At 42.4% G+C, this 16,312-nt stretch overlaps 1 pseudogene; it reads left to right on the forward strand.

The window, feature by feature from the left end:
- Positions 1-3,303: 3,303 nt before the first annotated feature.
- The window catches only part of LOC135534173 (receptor-type tyrosine-protein phosphatase-like N), a 39,361-nt pseudogene continuing 26,352 nt past the window's right edge, over positions 3,304-16,312 (forward strand).

The raw sequence follows: 16,312 nt of genomic DNA on the forward strand, positions 1-16,312 counted from the left end.
TTCTCTCTCTGTCTCTCTCTCTGTCTCTCTCTCTCTCTCTGTCTCTCTCTCTCTCTCTCGCTCTCTCTCTCTGTCTCTCTCTCTGTCTCTCTGTCTCTCTCTGTCTCTTTCTCTCTGTCTCTCTCTCTCTCTGTCTCTCTCTCTCTCTGTCTCTCTCTCTCTCTGTCTCTCTCTGTCTCTCTCTCTCTGTGTCTCTCTCTCTCTCTCTGTCTGTCTCTCTCGCTCTCTGTCTTTCTGTCTCTCTGTCAATTCAATTCAATTCAAGGGGCTTTATTGGCATGGGAAACATGTGTTAACATTGCCAAAGCAAGTAAGGTAAACAATAAAAATTAACAGTAGACATCACACATACAGAAGTTTCAAAACAATAAAGACATTGAAAATGTCATATTATATATATATACAGTGTTTTTACAAGGTACAAATTTGAAAGGACACAATATAAAATAAATAAGCATAGATATGGGTTGTATTTACAATGGTGTTTGTTCCTCACTGGTTGCCCTTTTCTCGTGGCAACAGGTCACAAATCTTGCTGCTCTGATGGCACACTGTGGAATTTCACCCAGTAGATATGGGAGTTTTTCAAAATTGGATTTGTTTTCGAATTCTTTGTGGATCTGTGTAATCTGAGGGAAATATGTCTCTCTAATATGGTTATACATTGGGCAGGAGGTTAGGAAGTGTAGCTCAGTTTCCACCTCATTTTGTGGGCAGTGAGCACATAGCCTGTCTTCTCTTGAGAGCCATGTCTGCCTACGGCGGCCTTTCTCAATAGCAAGGCTATGCTCGCTGAGTCTGTACATAGTCAAAGCTTTCCTTAATTTTGGGTCAGTCACAGTGGTCAGGTATTCTGCCACTGTGTACTCTCTGTGTAGGGCCAAATAGCATTCTAGTTTGCTCTGTTTTTTTGTTAATTCTTTCCAATGTGTCAAGTAATTATCTTTTTGTTTTCTCATGATTTGGTTGGGTCTAATTGTGCTGCTGTCATGGGGCTCTGTAGGGTGTGTTTGTGTTTGTGAACAGAGCCCCAGGACCAGCTTGCTTAGGGACTCTTCTCCAGGTTCATCTCTCTGTAGGTGATGGCTTTGTTGTGGAAGGTTTGGGAATCGCTTCCTTTTAGGTGGTTATAGAATTTAACAGCTCTTTTCTGGATTTTGATAATTAGTGGGTATCGGCCTAATTCTGCTCTGCATGCACTATTTGGTGTTCTACGTTGTACACTGAGGATATTTTTGCAGAATTCTGCGTGCAGAGTCTCAATTTGGTGTTTGTCCCATTTTGTAAAGTCTTGGTTGGTGAGCGGACCCCAGACCTCACAACCATAAAGGGCAATGGGCTCTATGACTGATTCAAGTATTTTTAGCCAAATCCTAATTGGTATGTTGAAATTTATGTTCCTTTTGATGGCATCTCTGTCTCTCTCTGTCTCTCTCTCTCTCTCTGTCTCTCTCTCTCTCTCTGTCTCTCTCTCTCTCTGTCTCTCTCTCTCTCTGTCTCTCTCTCTCTGTGTCTCTCTCTCTCTCTCTCTGTCTCTCTCTCTCTCTGTCTCTTTCTCTCTCTTTGTCTCTCTCTGTCTCTCTCTCAATTCAATTCAATTCAAGGGCTTTATTGGCATGGGAAACATGTGTTAACATTGCCAAAGCAAGTGAGGTAAACAACATATCAAAGTGAAATAAACAATAAAAATTAACAGTAAACATTACACATACAGAAGTTTCAAAACAACAAAGACATTACAAGTGTCATATTATATATAAAATATATACAGTGTTGTAACAATGTACAAATGGTTAAAGTACACAAGGGAAAATAAATAAGCATAAATATGGGTTGTATTTACAATGGTGTTTGTTCTTCACTGGTTGCCCTTTTCTTGTGGTCACAGGTCACAAATCTTGCTGCTGTGATGTCACACTGGAATTTCCCCCAGTAGATATGGGAGTTGATCAAAATCAGAATTCTTTGTGGATCTGTGTAATCTGAGGGAAATATGTCTCTCTAATATGGTCATACATTGGGCAGGAGGTTAGGAAGTGCAGCTCAGTTTCCACCTCATTTTGTGGGCAGTGTGCACATGGCATGTCTTCTCTTGAGAGCCATGTCTGCCTACGGCGGCCTTTCTCAATAGCAAGGCTATGCTCGCTGAGTCTGTACATAGTCCAATCTGTATGAGTCTGCTGTTAATGATAATGCAGAGGATTTTCCCAAGGTTACTGTTGACGCATGTTCCACGGTATTTATTGGGGTAAAATTTGTCTCCACTTTTGTGGATTGGGGTGATCAGTCCTTCGTTCCAAATAATGGGGAAGATGCCAGAGCTAAGGATGATGTGGTAGTCTTTAATAGTTGATTCTAAGATTTGTATTTGAATCTCTCTCTCTCGTTCTCCCTTTCTCATTCTCTCATTCTCTCTCTCTTTCTCTCGTTCTCTCTCTCGTTCTCTCTTTCGTTCTCTCGTTCTCTCTCTCGTTCTCTCTCTCGTTCTCTCTCGTTTTCTCTCGTTCTCCCACGCTCCCGATCTGTCTGTCTTTATCTCTCACTCGGTCTGTCTCACTCCTTTCTGTCTGTCTTCATCTCCCTGTCTTTCACTCTCTCTCGTTCTCTCTCATGCTCTAAATCTGTCTGTCTTTCTCTCTCTGTCTCTCCTTTCTCTGTCTTTCTCTCTCTCTCTGCCTCTCGCTCTCTCTGTCTTTTTTCTCTCTCTCGTTCTCCCTCTCTCTTGTTCTCTATCGTGTTCTCTCTCTCGTTCTCTCTCACGCTCTCTATCTATCTCTCTCTGTCTCTCTCCTTTCTCTGTCTTTGTCTGTCTCTCTCTCCTTTCTCTGTCATCCATATTAACACTCTGGATCCCAGCACAGGCCTCTCTGGCAGATTAAAGAGGGAAAGAATTACAGAACCATTCTTCAGAACCTGTTGTTCTCAGAGACGCAGTCTGCCGGGTGTCCATCTATTAATTGACTCTGGTGAACTTTTAGTCCAAATTACTTCTCATAGGACCAATCCTTTATCTATAAAATGTCCCTAAGCCTACCAGAGATATTCTTATTGTGTTCTGTCGTCTAACTATACGGCTATACTCCAGCTGAATGTAAAGGTTGGGTCTCTGGCCGGGTTGAAGGATATGAGTATCTAAGTGTACATTTCCATGATTCCAGGGATGAACCCACAATCCCTTTCACTCTGTAGGGGTTAAAACTAAAACAGGGAACAGAGTACCATTTGAGGCATAGACAGAATAGTGTGTTGAAAATCATGAATAATGACTGTTTTGGGTTTGTTGTGTGTTTTTGTCTCTGTCAGCATCTCAGAAGTCCTTTCTGGAGTCTGAGACAGGGTTGAAGATACTGCAGACTGGTGTGGGAGAGGTACAGTACAACTTCCTTCTGCCCTTCTTCATGTCATCAGCCCTCTCTAGAGGGGGAACACTTAGACGAGGGTGACGCTCTCTGCCTTTATGCCTTCTCTCTCTCTCTCTTTCTCTCTCTCTCTGTCTATGTATTCCCCCACTCCTCTCTCTTCCCTAACTCCTCTCTTTCCTCTCTCCTCTCTCTTCCCTAACTCCTCTCTTTTCTCTCTCCTCTCTTTCCTCTCTCCTCTCTCTTCCCCCTCTCCTCTCTCTTCCACCACTCCTCTCTCTCCTCTCTCCTCTCTCTTCCCCCTCTCCTCTCTCTTCCCTCTCTCCTCTCTCTTCCCCCTCTCCTCTTTCTTCACCCTCTCCTCCCTTCCCCCTCTCCTCTCTCTTCCCTCTCTCCTCTCTCTTCCCCCTCTCCTCTCTCTTCCCTCTCTCCTCTCTCTTCCCCCTCTCCTCTTTCTTCCCCCTCTCCTCTTTCTTCCCCCTCTCCTCTCTTCCCCCTCTCCTCTCTCTTCCCCCACTCCTCTTTCTTCCCCCTCTCCCTCTCTCTTCCCTCTCTCCTCTCTCTTCCCTCTCTTCTCTCTCTTCCCTCTCCTCTCTCTACCCCCTCTCCTCTCTCTACCCCCTCTCCTCTCTCTTCCCCCACTCCTCTCTCTTCTCCTTCTCCTCTCTCTTCCCCCTCTCCTCTCTCTTCCCTCTCTCCTCTCTCTTCTCCTTCTCCTTTCTCTTCCCCCTCTCTCTCTCTTCCCCCTCTGCTCTCTTCCCCCTCTCCTCTCTCTTCCCTCTCCTCTCTCTTCCCCCTCTCCTCTTTCTTCCCCCTCTCCTCTCTTCCCCCTCTCCTCTCTTCCCCCTCTCCTCTCTCTTCTCCCTCTCCTCTCTCTTCCACCACTCCTCTCTCTTCCCTCACTCCTCTCTCTCCTCTCTCTCCCCCCTCTCCTCTCTCTTCTCCTTCTCCTCTCTCTTCCCCCTCTCCTCTTTCTTCCCCCTTCTCCTCTCTTCCCCCACTCCTCTCTCTTGTCCTTCTCCTCTCTCTTCCCTCTCTCCTCTCTCTTCCCTCTCTCCTCTCTCTTCCTCCTCTCCTCTTTCTTCCCCCTTCTCCTCTCTTCCCCCTCTCCTCTCTCTTCCCTCTCTCCTCTCTCTTCCCCCACTCCTCTCTCTTCCCTCTCTCCTCTCTCTTCCCTCTCTCCTCTCTCTTCCCTCTCTCCTCTCTCTTCCCCCTCTCCTCTTTCTTCCCCCTTCTCCTCTCTTCCCCCTCTCCTCTCTCTTCCCTCTCTCCTCTCTCTTCCACCACTACTCTCTCTTCTCCTTCTCCTCTCTCTTCCCTCTCTCCTCTCTCTTCCCTCTCTCCTCTCTCTTCCCCCTCTCCTCTCTCTTCCCCCTCTCCTCTCTCTTCCCCCTCTCCTCTCTCTTCCCCCTCTTCTCTCTTCCCCCTCTCCTCTCTTACCCCTCTCCTCTCTCTTCCCTCTCTCCTCTCTCTTCCCCCACTCCTCTCTCTTCTCCTTCTCCTCTCTCTTCCCCCTCTCCTCTTTCTTCCCCCTTCTCCTCTCTTCCCCCTCTCCTCTCTCTTCCCTCTCTCCTCTCTCTTCCCCCACTCCTCTCTCTTGTCCTTCTCCTCTCTCTTCCCTCTCTCTTCTCTCTTCCCTCTCTCCTCTCTCTTCCCTCTCTCCTCTCTCTTCCTCCTCTCCTCTTTCTTCCCCCTTCTCCTCTCTTCCCCCTCTCCTCTCTCTTCCCTCTCTCCTCTCTCTTCCCCCACTCCTCTCTCTTCCCTCTCTCCTCTCTCTTCCCTCTCACCTCTCTCTTCCCTCTCTCCTCTCTCTTCCCCCTCTCCTCTTTCTTCCCCCTTCTCCTCTCTTCCCCCTCTCCTCTCTCTTCCCTCTCTCCTCTCTCTTCCACCACTACTCTCTCTTCTCCTTCTCCTCTCTCTTCCCTCTCTCCTCTCTCTTCCCTCTCTCCTCTCTCTTCCCCCTCTCCTCTCTCTTCCCCCTCTCCTCTCTCTTCCCCCTCTCCTCTCTCTTCCCCCTCTTCTCTCTTCCCCCTCTCCTCTCTTACCCCTCTCCTCTCTCTTCCCTCTCTCCTCTCTCTTCCCCCACTCCTCTCTCTTCTCCTTCTCCTCTCTCTTACCCCTCTCCTCTATCTTCCCCCCCTCTAAGGTTTACAGTTAGAGTTAGAGTTACGGTAAGGTTTACAGTAAGGGTTATGGTAAGGTTTACAGTTAGGGTTACGGTAAGGTTTACAGTTATGGTAAGGTTTACGGTTAGAGTTACGGTAAGGTTTACAGTTAGGGTTAGAGTTACGGTAAGGCTTACAGTAAGGGTTATGGTAAGGTTTACAGTTAGGGTTACGGTAAGGTTTACAGTTAGGGTTATGGTAAGGTTTACGGTTAGAGTTATGGTAAGGTTTACGGTTAGAGTTACGGTAAGGTTTACAGTTAGGGTTAGAGTTATGGTAAGGTTTACAGTAAGGGTCATGGTAAGGTTTACGGTTAGAGTTACGGTAAGGTTTACGATTAGAGTTATGGTAAGGTTTACAGTTAGAGTTACGGCAAGGTTTACAGTTAGGGTTACGGTAAGGTTTACAGTTAGGGTTACGGTAAGGTTTACAGTTAGGGTTACGGTAAGGTTTACAGTTCGAGATATGGTAAGGTTTACGGTTAGGGTTGCGGTTGCGGTTCGAGATATGGTAAGGTTTACAGTAAGGGTTATGGTAAGGTTTGCGGTTAGAGTTACGGTAAGGTTTACGGTTAGAGTTACGGTTAGGGTTACGGTTAGAGTTACGGTAAGGTTTACAGTAAGGGTTACGGTAAGGTTTACGGTTTGAGATATGGTAAGGTTTACGGTTAGGGTTGCGGTTCGAGATATGGTAAGGTTTACAGTAAGGGTTATGGTAAGGTTTACGGTTAGAGTTACGGTAAGGTTTACGGTTCAAGGTATGGTAAGGTTTACGGTTAGAGTTACGGTAAGGTTTACGGTTAGAGTTACGGTTACGGTTACAGTAAGGTTAGGGGTTAAGTTAAGTTAACAGAGAACACGGGTATAAATACACCGGGGATAATGGGGAAGACGGGCGACACCTGGAGGGGGGTGGAGACCGGTACAGAGTCAATGTGGAGGCTATATACAGGGTGTTACGGTACAGAGTCAATGTGGAGGCTATATACAGGGGGTACCGGTACAGAGTCAATGTGGAGGCTATATACAGGGGGTACCGGTACAGAGTCAATGTGGAGGCTATATACAGGGGGTACCGGTACAGAGTCAATGTAGAGCCTATATACAGGGGGTACCGGTACAGAGTCAATGTGGAGGCTATATACAGGGTGTTACGGTACAGAGTCAATGTAGAGGCTATATACAGGGGATACCGGTACAGAGTCAATGTGGAGGCTATATACAGGGGGTACCGGTACAGAGTCAATGTGGAGGCTATATACAGGGGGTACCGGTGCAGAGTCAATGTGGAGGCTATATACAGGGGGTACCGTACAGAGTCAATGTGGAGGCTATATACAGGGGGTACCGTACAGAGTCAATGTGGAGGCTATATACAGGGGGTACCGGTGCAGAGTCAATGTGGAGGCTATATACAGTGTGTTACGGTACAGAGTCAATGTGGAGGCTATATACAGGGGTTACCGGTACAGAGTCAATGTGGAGGCTATATACAGGGGTACCGGTACAGAGTCAATGTGGAGGCTATATACAGGGGGTACCGGTACAGAGTCTATATGGAGGCTATATACAGGGGTACCGGTACAGAGTCAATGTGGAGGCTATATACAGGGGTACCGGTGCAGAGTCAATGTGGAGGCTATATACAGGGTGTTACAGTACAGAGTCAATGTGGAGGCTATATACAGGGGTACCGGTACAGAGTCAATGTGGAGGCTATATACAGGGGTACCGGTACAGAGTCAATGTGGAGGCTATATACAGGGTGTACCGGTGCAGAGTCAATGTGGAGGCTATATACAGGGGGTACCGTACAGAGTCAATGTGGAGGCTATATACAGGGGGTACCGTACAGAGTCAATGTGGAGGCTATATACAGGGGGTACCGGTGCAGAGTCAATGTGGAGGCTATATAGAGTGTGTTACGGTACAGAGTCAATGTGGAGGCTATATACAGGGGTTACCGGTACAGAGTCAATGTGGAGGCTATATACAGGGGGTACCGGTACAGAGTCAATGTGGAGGCTATATACAGGGGGTACCGGTACAGAGTCTATATGGAGGCTATATACAGGGGTACGGTACAGAGTCAATGTGGAGGCTATATACAGGGGTACCGGTGCAGAGTCAATGTGGAGGCTATATACAGGGTGTTACAGTACAGAGTCAATGTGGAGGCTATATACAGGGGTACCGGTACAGAGTCAATGTGGAGGCTATATACAGGGTGTTACGGTACAGAGTCAATGTGGAGGCTATATACAGGGGTACCGGTACAGAGTCAATGTGGAGGCTATATACAGGGGTACCGGTACAGAGTCAATGTGGAGGCTATATACAGGGTGTTACGGTACAGAGTCAATGTGGAGGCTATATACAGGGGTTACCGGTACAGAGTCAATGTGGAGGCTATATACAGGGGGTACCGGTACAGAGTCAATGTGGAGGCTATATACAGGGGGTACCGGTACAGAGTCAATGTGGAGGCTATATACAGGGGGTGCCGGTACCAAGTCAACGTGCGAGGGGCACAGGTTAGTCGAAGAAATTGAGTTAATATGTACATGTAGGTAGAAAGAGCCCATTCTACATTATCACCTCACTCAAAACGTCCTATTTTGGGGGGGTATTATGGCTAAAACCATGATTTGGTCAAACAGTAAAGAGCATTATCTATCGTCAGTATTCCTGTAATGAACGTGTCTTACTGCCAGTGGATCTTCCAGCAAGACAATAACCACAAGCACACATCAAAATCCACAATGAAATGGTTAATTGACCACAAAAATCAACATTTTGCAATGGCCATCTCAGTCTCCGGATTTGAAACCCCTTTGAAAACCTGTGGTTGGGATTGAAAGAGGACAGTCCATAATTACTGATGAAGAATATCAAGGATCTGGACAGATTCTGTATGGTGGAATGGTCTCAGATATCTGCCGTAAAATAAAAGGTGAAGAAAAGTTTGAAGAAAAAAAACAGTTAATTTAGTAAATCTAGCCTAAGACATAGACCTAATGCCTGTACCTTGTGTAAAAATATGAGTTAGCTTGTCCACTTTAACAGGTTCAAGCGTAACCAGATTAACTTGCTTTGAAGATGAAAACTACTTTCAACGCACACTAACCCCGTGTCCCAGTCGCTAGACTAGTGACTTCGGCCGCCATCTAGTGGAAATTAATGGCAACTAGAGCTTTGGCTGCCATGAACCATCTAGAGCTTTGGCTGCCATGAACCATCTAGAGCTTTGGCTGCCATGAACCATCTAATGGAAATGAATGGTAACTTGAGCTTTGGCTGCCATGAACCATCTAGGGCTTTGGCTGCCATGAACCATCTAGAGCTTTGGCTGCCATCTAGTGGAAATGAATGGTAACTACACTAGTTAGTTGGCCAGTATCAAAGTAGACTTTAATAATATATGCCATTCAGCAGACACCGTTATCCAAAGCAAACTGGGTACATGGTAGTGGGAACAGACCATAGAAACAGAATTACAATGTTGATATCGTGGATGGTCAGCCCTTGTATCTATAGCCCTGTCGATTAATCTGAGAGTGGTTACATTACTCCAGGCCCATCCCTCAGCTTTTTACCCAAAGAGGAGCAGGGAGACACTGTTTCTACTGCTGATTGACACTTTAAGAAATTAAAATGCAGATTAAATACACAACAAAATATGTTACAGATACTATGTAAATGTCCCATCACTCAGACAGTTTGTGAATAGACAACATCCAGCACAGCACAGCAAACAATCAATCAATCAAATATATTTTACAAAAAGCCCTTTTTACATCAGCAATAATAACCACAGTGGTTATGGAAGGTGCAACAGTTCAACACCTCAGGAGCAAATGTCAGTTGGCTTTTCATAGCTGAGCATTCATATGTTGAGCGAGAGAGAGAGTCGAAACATTCATATGTTGAGCGAGAGAGTCGAAACATTCATATGTTGAGAGAGAGAGAGAGTTGAAACATTGATATGTTGAGAGAGAGAGTCGACACATTCATATGTTGAGCGAGAGAGTCGAAACATTGATATGTTGAGAGAGAGAGAGTCGAAACAGCAGGACCTTGGACAAGGTAGCACATTCGTTGAAACGAGTCAAAAATAAATCTGTGGAAAAACACAGATTCCCTTTATGGACGGGGTGTATCTTTTGAATTCAATGTTGAATGGCTCCTTCTCCGTTTTTCGTGAACACCATCCCGCTCCCCCAAAGTGATCGATAGTATATCTTCGCTCACACTGTGATGGTGATTCTGAGCGCTGAGGTTCATACAGCGAGTTCTGGTCTTCACTGATCTCACTCTTCGTCAGCTCCATCTGTTGTTTAGTTCAAATCAAATGTATTTATAAAGCCTTTCTTACATCATCTGATGTCTCAAAGTGCTGTACAGAAACCCAGCCTAAAACCCCAAACAGCAAGCAATGCAGGTGTAGAAGCACGTTGGCTAGGAAAAACTCCCTAGAAAGGCCAAAACCTAGGAAAAAACCGAGAGAGGAACCAGGCTGTGAGGGGTGGCCAGTCCTCTTCTGGCTGTGCTGGGTAGAGAGGAACCAGGCTATGAGGGTGGCCAGTCCTCTTCTGGCTGTGCTGGGTAGAGAGGAACCAGGCTATGAGGGGTGGCCAGTCCTCTTCTGGCTGTGCCGGGTAGAGAGGAACCAGGCTATGAGGGGTGGCCAGTCCTCTTCTGGCTGTGCCGGGTGGAGATTATAACAGAACATGGCCAAGATGTTCAAATGTTCATAAATGACGAGCAGGGTCAAATAATAATAATCACAGTGGTTGTCGAGGGAGCAACAGGTCAGCACCTCAGGAGTAAATGTCAGTTGGCTTTTCATAGCCGATCAGTAAGGGTATCTCTGCAGAGGCTGATCTGATTCAGGAGAGATGCAGAGGTTGATCTGATTCAGGAGAGATGCAGAGGTTGATCTGATTCAGGAGAGATGCAGAGGTTGATCTGATTCAGGAGAGATGCAGAGGTTGATCTGATTCAGGAGAGATGCAGAGGTTGATCTGATTCAGGAGAGATGCAGAGGTTGATCTGATTCAGGAGAGATGCAGAGGTTGATCTGATTCAGGAGAGATGCAGAGGTTGATCTGATTCAGGAGAGATGCAGAGGTTGATCTGATTCAGGAGAGATGCAGAGGTTGATCTGATTCAGGAGAGATGCAGAGGTTGATCTGATTCAGGAGAGATGCAGAGGTTGATCATGTTTATATAATAGGCCTTCTGGTGAATTAGTCATGTTTATAAAATAGGCCTGCTGGTGAATTAGTCATGTTTATAAAATAGGCCTGCTGGTGAATTAGTCATGTTTATATAATAGGCCTGCTGGTGAATTAGTCATGTTTATAAAATAGGCCTGCTGGTGAATTAGTCATGTTTATAAAATAGGCCTGCTGGTGAATTAGTCATGTTTATATAATAGGCCTGCTGGTGAATTAGTCATGTTTATATAATAGGCCTGCTGGTGAATTAGTCATGTTTATATAATAGGCCTTCTGATGGTTAGATAAATGTTTATATAATGAGCCTTCTGAATGAATTAGTCATGTTTATATAATGGGCTTTTCCCTGGTGAATTAGTCATGTTTACTATAATAGGCCTTCTGGTGAATTAGTCATGTTTATATATGAGCCTGCTGGTGAATTAGTCATGTTTATATAATAGGCCTTCTGGTGAATTAGTCATGTTTATATAATAGGCTTCCTGGTGAATTAGTCATGTTTATAAAATAGGCCTGCTGGTGAATTAGTCATGTTTATATAATAGGCCTGCTGGTGAATTAGTCATGTTTATATAATAGGCCTGCTTGTGAATTAGTCATGTTTATATAATAGGCCTGCTGGTGAATAGTCATGTTTATATAATAGGCCTGCTGGTGAATTAGTCATGTTTATATATGCGCCTGCTGGTGAATTAGTCATGTTTATATAATAGGCCTGCTGGTGAATTAGTCATGTTTATATAATAGGCCTGCTGGTGAATTAGTCATGTTTATATAATAGGCCTGCTAGTGAATTAGTCATGTTTATATAATAGAGCTGCTGGTGAAATGATGGTGTTTATATAATAGGCCTGCTGGTGAATTAGTGATGTTTATAAAATAGGCCTGCTTGTGAATTAGTCATGTTTATATAATAGGCCTTCTGGTGAATTAGTCATGTTTTATAATAGGCCTGCTGGTGAATTAGTCATGTTTATATAATAGGCCTTCTGGTGAATTAGTCATGTTTATATAATAGGCTTCCTGGTGAATTAGTCATGTTTATAAAATAGGCCTGCTGGTGAATTAGTCATGTTTATATAATAGGCCTGCTGGTGAATTAGTCATGTTTATATAATAGGCCTGCTTGTGAATTGGTCATGTTTATATAATAGGCCTGCTGGTGAATTAGTCATGTTTATATAATAGGCCTGCTGGTGAATTAGTCATGTTTATATAATAGGCCTGCTGGGTGAATTAGTCATGTTTATATAATAGGCCTGCTGGTGAATTAGTCATGTTTATATAATAGGCCTGCTGGTGAATTAGTCATGTTTATATAATAGGCCTGCTGGTGAATTAGTCATGTTTATATAATAGAGCTGCTGGTGAAATAGTGGTGTTTATATAATAGGCCTGCTGGTGAATTAGTGATGTTTATATAATAGGCCTGCTTGTGGAATTAGTCATGTTTATATAATAGGCCTGCTGGTGAATTAGTGATGTTTATATAATAGGCCTGCTGGTGAATTAGTGATGTTTATATAATAGGCTGCTGGTGAATTAGTCATGTTTATATAATAGGCCTGCTGGTGAATTAGTGATGTTTATATAATAGGCCTGCTTGTGAATTAGTCATGTTTATATAATAGGCCTGCTGGTGAATTAGTGATGTTTATATAATAGGCCTGCTGGTGAATTAGTCATGTTTATATAATAGGCCTGCTGGTGAATTAGTGATGTTTATATAATAGGCCTGCTTGTGAATTAGTCATGTTTATATAATAGGCCTGCTGGTGAATTAGTGTTGTTTATATAATAGGCCTGCTGGTGAATTAGTCATGTTTATATAATAGGCCTGCTGGTGAATTAGTCATGTTTATATAATAGGCCTGCTGGTGAATTAGTCATGTTTATATAATAGGCCTTCTGGTGAATTAGTCATGTTTATATAATAGGCTTCCCTGGTGAATTAGTCATGTTTATAAAATAGGCCTGCTGGTGAATTAGTCATGTTTATGCAATACAGGCCTGCTGCTGGTGAATTAGTCATGTTTATATAATAGGCCTGCTGGTGAATTAGTGATGTTTATATAATAGGCCTGCTGGTGAATTAGTCATGTTTATATAATAGGCCTTCTGGTGAATTAGTGATGTTTATATAATAGGCCTGCTGGTGAATTAGTCATGTTTATATAATAGGCCTGCTGGTGAATTAGTCATGTTTATATAATAGGCCTGCAGAATTAGTCATGTTTATATAATAGAGCTGCTGGTGAAATAGTGGTGTTTATATAATAGGCCTGCTGGTGAATTAGTGATGTTTATATAATAGGCCTGCTTGTGAATTAGTCATGTTTATATAATAGGCCTTGCTGGTGAATTAGTGATGTTTATATAATAGGCCTGCTGGTGAATTAGTCATGTTTATATAATAGGCCTGCTGGTGAATTAGTCATGTTTATATAATAGGCCTGCTGGTGAATTAGTCATGTTTATGTAATAGGCCTGCTGGTGAATTAGTCATGTTTATATAATAGGCCTGCTGGTGAATTAGTCATGTTTATATAATAGGCCTGCTGGTGAATTAGTCATGTTTATATAATAAGCCTGCTGGTGAATTAGTGATGTTTATATAATAGGCCTGCTGGTGAATTAGTGATGTTTATATAATAGGCCTGCTGTTGAATTAGTCATGTTTATATAATAGGCCTGCTGGTGAATTAGTCATGTTTATAAAATAGGCCTGCTGGTGAATTAGTCATGTTTATATAATAGGCCTGCTGGTGAATTAGTCATGTTTATATAATAGGCCTGCTGGTGAATTAGTCATGTTTATATAATAGGCCTGCTGGTGAATTAGTCATGTTTATATAATAGGCCTGCTGGTGAATTAGTCATGTTTATATAATAGGCCTGCTGGTGAATTAGTCATGTTTATATAATAGGCCTGCTGGTGAATTAGTCATGTTTATATAATAGGCCTGCTGGTGAATTAGTCATGTTTATATAATAGGCCTGCTGGTGAATTAGTCATGTTTATATAATAGGCCTGCTGGTGAATTAGTCATGTTTATATAATAGGACTGCTGGTGAATTAGTCATGTTTATATAATAGGCCTGCTGGTGAATTAGTGTTGTTTATATAATAGGCCTGCTGGTGAATTAGTCATGTTTATATAATAGGCCTGCTGGTGAATTAGTCATGTTTATATAATAGGCCTGCTGGTGAATTAGTCATGTTTATATAATAGGCCTGCTGGTGAATTAGTCATGTTTATATAATAGGCCTGCTGGTGAATTAGTGTTGTTTATATAATAGGCCTGCTGGTGAATTAGTCATGTTTATACAATAGGCCTGCTGGTGAATTAGTCATGTTTATATAATAGGCCTGCTGGTGAATTAGTCATGTTTATATAATAGGCCTGCTGGTGAATTAGTCATGTTTATATAATAGGCCTGCTGGTGAATTAGTCATGTTTATATAATAAGCCTGCTGGTGAATTAGTGATGTTTATATAATAGGCCTGCTGGTGAATTAGTGATGTTTATATAATAGGCCTGCTGTTGAATTAGTCATGTTTATATAATAGGCCTGCTGGTGAATTAGTCATGTTTATAAAATAGGCCTGCTGGTGAATTAGTCATGTTTATATAATAGGCCTGCTGGTGAATTAGTCATGTTTATATAATAGGCCTGCTGGTGAATTAGTCATGTTTATATAATAGGCCTGCTGGTGAATTAGTCATGTTTATATAATAGGCCTGCTGGTGAATTAGTCATGTTTATATAATAGGCCTGCTGGTGAATTAGTCATGTTTATATAATAGGCCTGCTGGTGAATTAGTCATGTTTATGTAATAGGCCTGCTGGTGAATTAGTCATGTTTATATAATAGGCATGCTGGTGAATTAGTCATGTTTATATAATAGGCCTGCTGGTGAATTAGTCATGTTTATGTAATAGGCCTGCTGGTGAATTAGTCATGTTTATATAATAGGCCTGCTGGTGAATTAGTCATGTTTATATAATAGGCCTGCTGGTGAATTAGTCATGTTTATATAATAAGCCTGCTGGTGAATTAGTGATGTTTATATAATAGGCCTGCTGGTGAATTAGTGATGTTTATATAATAGGCCTGCTGTTGAATTAGTCATGTTTATATAATAGGCCTGCTGGTGAATTAGTCATGTTTATAAAATAGGCCTGCTGGTGAATTAGTCATGTTTATATAATAGACCTGCTGGTGAATTAGTCATGTTTATATAATAGGCCTGCTGGTGAATTAGTCATGTTTATATAATAGGCCTGCTGGTGAATTAGTCATGTTTATATAATAGGCCTGCTGGTGAATTAGTCATGTTTATATAATAGGCCTGCTGGTGAATTAGTCATGTTTATATAATAGGCCTGCTGGTGAATTAGTCATGTTTATATAATAGGCCTGCTGGTGAATTAGTCATGTTTATATAATAGGCCTGCTGGTGAATTAGTCATGTTTATATAATAGGCCTGCTGGTGAATTAGTCATGTTTATATAATAGGCCTGCTGGTGAATTAGTCATGTTTATATAATAGGCCTGCTGGTGAATTAGTGTTGTTTATATAATAGGCCTGCTGGTGAATTAGTCATGTTTATACAATAGGCCTGCTGGTGAATTAGTCATGTTTATATAATAGGCCTGCTGGTGAATTAGTCATGTTTATATAATAGGCCTGCTGGTGAATTAGTCATGTTTATATAATAGGCCTGCTGGTGAATTAGTCATGTTTATATAATAGGCCTGCTGGTGAATTTGTCGGTTTATATAATAGGCCTGCTATGAATTAGTCATGTTTATATTATAGGCCTGCTGGTGAATTAGTCATGTTTATAAAATAGGCCTGCTGGTGAATTAGTCATGTTTATATAATAGGCCTGCTGGTGAATTAGTCATGTTTATATAATAGGCCTGCTGGTGAATTAGTCATGTTTATATAATAGGCCTGCTGGTGAATTAGTCATGTTTATATAATAGGCCTGCTGGTGAATTAGTCATGTTTATATAATAGGCCTGCTGGTGAATTAGTCATGTTTATATAATAGGCCTGCTGGTGAATTAGTCATGTTTATATAATAGGCCTGCTGGTGAATTAGTCATGTTTATATAATAGAGCTGCTGGTGAAATAGTGGTGTTTATATAATAGGCCTGCTGGTGAATTAGTGATGTTTATATAATAGGCCTGCTTGTGAATTAGTCATGTTTATATAATAGGCCTGCTGGTGAATTAGTGATGTTTATATAATAGGCCTGCTGGTGAATTAGTGATGTTTATATAATAGGCCTGCTGGTGAATTAGTCATGTTTATATAATAGGCCTGCTGGTGAATTAGTGATGTTTATATAATAGGCCTGCTTGTGAATTAGTCATGTTTATATAATAGGCCTGCTGGTGAATTTGTGATGTTTATATAATAGGCCTGCTGGTGAATTAGTCATGTTTATATAATAGGCCTGCTGGTGAATTAGTGATGTTTATATAATAGGCCTGCTTGTGAATTAGTCATGTTTATATAATAGGCCTGC

This window comes from Oncorhynchus masou, unplaced genomic scaffold (genome assembly GCF_036934945.1).
Source record: "Oncorhynchus masou masou isolate Uvic2021 unplaced genomic scaffold, UVic_Omas_1.1 unplaced_scaffold_3097, whole genome shotgun sequence".
Taxonomy (NCBI): domain Eukaryota; kingdom Metazoa; phylum Chordata; class Actinopteri; order Salmoniformes; family Salmonidae; genus Oncorhynchus; species Oncorhynchus masou.